The 4,646-nt window shown below is 38.0% G+C and overlaps 1 pseudogene; it reads right to left on the bottom strand.

The window, feature by feature from the left end:
- Nucleotides 1–2,598: 2,598 nt before the first annotated feature.
- LOC127183867 (ubiquitin-conjugating enzyme E2 N-like) lies at nucleotides 2,599–3,126 on the bottom strand (annotated as a pseudogene).
- Between the last annotated feature and the right edge of the window lie 1,520 nt (nucleotides 3,127–4,646).

The following is a 4,646-nucleotide window of genomic DNA, read 5'->3' as shown; positions in this document are numbered from 1 at the left end:
AGCCAATGTGTTATTGACCCTAATCCATTCTGGAGGCAGCTCTCTCATTGGCACAATACCCACCTCCTGCCATGAGAACACACCTCTCCATCTTATATTGTGTTCATAACACATAGGTTTAGAGAAATAGAGCCAAGGAATAACAGAAGTATAATCTTAATAACCCAGATTTATACAGACGAAACTACCTGTGATATACCAACATGGAGAAAAACGTTGTAAAGCTTCTAAGTACTCTCAGACAGGCATACAATAATTGTGAACACGCAGACAGTGTCTGTCAGCAAAACTCCCTCTTCATCATTTTAGACATAAGCACCAAGAGCTTTTGGAAGCTCCACTCTGTGAACAGAAAATATGTGCAAGCAAAGAGAAATATTTATAGTTTTGAACAAACAGGAAACATCCTTAGACTACCTTCTTACTGAAGTTCTATGGCCCTGCTGGATTCCCACTTATGAGTCCAAACTCAACTGCCCATTGGTCTCTTCTTGAATAGGGGGTTCCCTTTCCAGACTCCTAAGGCCACCTCTGCTTCTTCTATCAACTCCTGTGGCTACACCCTGACCTTCATTTTGTAAGTTTCACATTACACTTCACTTTATCTTCTACTTTAAGTTGTTTACCAATGTCTTTACTTGCAAATCTCTTGACTTCTCATTTTAAAAATAGTAGGATATAATTGAAGAGGACATAGTGTTCTCTGTTCTCTAGTGGGTTGTAAAAATGTTTGCCTGATGCAAATTCACTACCTATTGTTGACATCATGTGTTGTGTAAGATTTTATAAGTAACAGTAATTTCCCATATCACAAAGAGTGAGAGCTTCCTATATATTATGTAAAATGTTATATGTAGGATGTATTTTTTTTATAAAAGTAAACAATGGTATGACTATAATTGTCTCAGTTTAATTGCAACTTAGTTGGTCACATGTACATTATTTATAAGAACGGAGAACATGAAGATGGAATAGAGAAACCATGGAAGGAACCCTTGTAACTCCAAACAGATGTGACATTGTTTAATTTACAAGTAGCTTGGAAATGATGGGTGGATATATGTCATATGTCTTATAAAGTTTCCAGCTCAAGTAGTAAAGAGCTCTGTGAACCTTCTTCATTGTTGCCAGCAAAAGTGATATCATCCATTGCTGGAATTCAGCTGTCAGTTTGAACATGAAACAAAGCAGCTGTTGGCACCACATAACTTTGCTGACTTTGTGCCTGAGGACGGAACAGGGAAGAAGCTGAGTCGTGATATAGGAAAGCTGAGCCATCCAGGGAGAAGCATAACTGTCATGTGTGTTTCTGATGGCCATCTGTTTATTCACTGGCATTGGGAGGTAAAGAATGACTTAGACTCACTGATTACACTTACCATTTCTTAACTTACCAGTTTTGAGCCCTTAAAATTTTTCTAGACAAGTAGCAAGTAATAACCTTTGAGAATAAAATAGGGAAAACTCATGGCATAGTAGATGTTTGGTAGGGTCCGAGGGAGGTCCTGTCTTCCTTCAAGTCAGTGATTGCTGTTTGTTTCACAATCTTCAGTGCCTTAAAAACTGTTCTCTCACGTGTTTTTGGGTTTTGGTTCAGTGAGGAGAGTGAATCTCAACCCTTCTTAGTTCATGTTGGGCAGAAGTAGAAGTTGTGCTTTGCTTTAAACAGATTTTCTTTGTTTATAGTGGTTCTATGTTGATTTCCAGCATGACCCACTTTGAATTTTTAAGATGGAATCTGAAGAAAATGTTTATTTTCTTTCCCTACAACACTTAGCTATTACAGCACTGCTGATTAAAATGATAGCCCCCCCACACTCACCACATACTATTTGTTTCTCACTGACTCAAAACCAATGGAATAAGCATGTGCTTAGCTTGGTAGTTAATATTGTGTTCCATTGACGCATTACTTGTTTTTTTAATTTTAGTATCTATTAATTTTAACTTTTATTTATTTTTCTAGTGCAACAAACTACTAAATTTACAGATGTTTTTAAACAAGCCATACAAAATAGTTGCAAGCTTATTTTTTTCTCTTACTTTTCTGGGGAGGGGGGCTGTTGGGGGGTGGGAGTAGATCCAAGAATCTACACTTGATGGCAAAATCAAAATGTTTTTAGTGAGTATTGTGATGTTTATTTTATATCTCCATTCTAGTTCAGACAATCAAGCTTATACACCTACTGTGTCTAAAGTTAGATGTGGCTAAAGAGCGTGTTCTAAGGAGTTGGGTAGCTGCATCTAACCATTGCAGTTAGATTCCATAAAGAGTGGGAAGGGGGAAGAATAACACAAGATTAAAATAAACCCACTTTCTCCCCTATGATATAAGACAAACATACCCACAGCCTTGGCCGCTAACCCTGACAGTCGCCTTTGCTTCCAGTGCTTTGTATTTAAACCATGATGAGAAAATGAATCAAAGAGCTGTTGCTTTTAAACAGTTCACAACAACCCCAAATGATACTTCCAGCCTCTGCTTATGTTTTACAGTAGCAAATCAGGTCACGCCATGGATTTGTTAATGTGCGTGTAGACACCAAAGTTGAAGGTACCTGGGCTTTCCCTCTGCAGTGTTTCTAAGACTGTGTCTGTTCAATGCAAACAGAAGAGGAGGAAGTCTTGACAGAATAGAAGAAATGATAGACATTCAGCAATCTGATTGGCTTCAATGTTATTCATGGAATATAGCCTAGTCCATGTTGTAGATGACGCTGAGGCTTGGGCTTCATTGGTCTTCCTTTACTCAGCTACACCATTTGTTAACAAATCATCTGGATTAGGGGTACTTAAAAAAGCCTGGCTTGACAGCAGAAGCACATGGTTCTACAGTCCTCAAGATCACATATCTTTCAAATATCTAAACATATTCCCAGCTTGTCTACATAGGATGATTAGTCTTGATTGTGAAATCTACTTCATATACTCCGTTGGGTGTTCTTCTGGACGGAATAGTTCAAAGTTAAAAGTCCCTCCCTCAAAGGAGGAGATCCTGAGGCCCAGTAATGACCACATGATAATAATGGTTGTTGCTCTCATCTATTTTAGCTTTTTGACACCAGGAACTGGCTCTGCCAGCAAACGCTGGATTTCCTGAATGACCTCCCATGACAACATGGCCATCTTGTCAGATCCTGAATATGAATTCTTATATACACTCTTGGAGATCTAGTCTTCTACATTTGGGAGATTTGATACTGTCGTAGCTATTGCTGTGGGGGAAACACCATAATCAAAAGCAAGTTGGGGAAAATGGGGTTTACTTGGCTTACACTTTCACAACATAGTCCATCACTGAAGAGAGTCAGAGAAGGAGCTCATAGAGAGCTAAAAATGGCAGACAGGAGCAATGTAGAAACAATGGAAGGGTGCTGCTTAATTGCTTGATCCTCATTGCTTACTCAGCCTGCTTTCTTAAGGAGCAGTGGGCTAACAGCCCAGGGATAGCACCATCCACAATGGGATGGGCCCTCCCATGCCAATCACTAAATAAGAAAATGTAAGGACAGCAGAACTTATGGAGGCATTTTCTCAGTGGAGGTTCTCTACTTTCAGATAACTCTAGCTTATGTCAAGTTCACATACCAGGACACATCCTAAAAGTAAATAACTTTATTCTTTTCATTTTCTACTCATTTTAGTGTATACAAGCACAATCTAATGTTAATAGCATGTTAGTAGGTCATAAAGGGTTTTCAACACACATAATTCTTCTATTAAATGGATAATGCAATTCATTTTCTATATTTTTCATAGCCTTGCATTTTATTACATTTTCTTGTATGTGTTAAAGAATGAAAAATATATTTCTGTCTCAACTTTGAGGAAAACTAATAACTCACCACAGAGAATGATGTTAGCTAAACTTTTTGTAAATAACATGTCAGACTGTAAAATTCATTTTCTAGTTGGTTAAAAGCGTCAATCACAAGAACTGAAGGGGTAGATTAGAAGTTAAGAATTCCTATGGCTGTTGCAGAGGAATTGAGTTCTGATCTCAGGACCCACATGGCAGCTCGTGACCACTTATGACTCCAGTTCCAGGGGATCTGATGCTTTCTTCTGGTCCCCATGAGCTACTGTACTCACGTAGCACACACGTCCTCAAACAGGCATCTGCACCTACACATAAGAAAGAGAATATGATATATCTATAAAGATATTAATCACAGACGAGGGAGACATTCTCCCATGTGACTTTTCTGTATCTTTAAAATAATCATTAACTTTATTTTGTTTTTTAATTAGTATGAATTGGAAAATTATGGACATTGAACTCTCGCATGGTAGAAGCACCGCGCATTTACTAATTACTCCTTATTTGACGTTTGCTACTGTCGCTTACTAAATCCTGTTGCATTTGATGTACAACTGTTTTGTTGAGGATTTTGCGTAGGTGTTTATGGGAAGCAGTTTGTAGTTTGTTATCCTTGTAGTGACCTTGCTTACTTTCTGTACCAGATTAATATCGGTGCCATATAGATATGGAATAGTCCCCCATTGTCTTGCTGTTTGTGACTATTTTTTTTGGTACAATTTGCACTATTTCTTTCTGAAAAATATGCTACAGTTCCTCAAGGAAGCTTCTGAAACTAGCTCATTCAATATGAAAGGTTTATAATTACATTTTAATTCTGTGAACA

The sequence above is a fragment of the Acomys russatus genome, chromosome 32 (genome assembly GCF_903995435.1).
Source record: "Acomys russatus chromosome 32, mAcoRus1.1, whole genome shotgun sequence".
Lineage (NCBI taxonomy): Eukaryota > Metazoa > Chordata > Mammalia > Rodentia > Muridae > Acomys > Acomys russatus.
This window is presented reverse-complemented; position numbering and strand designations above follow the sequence as displayed.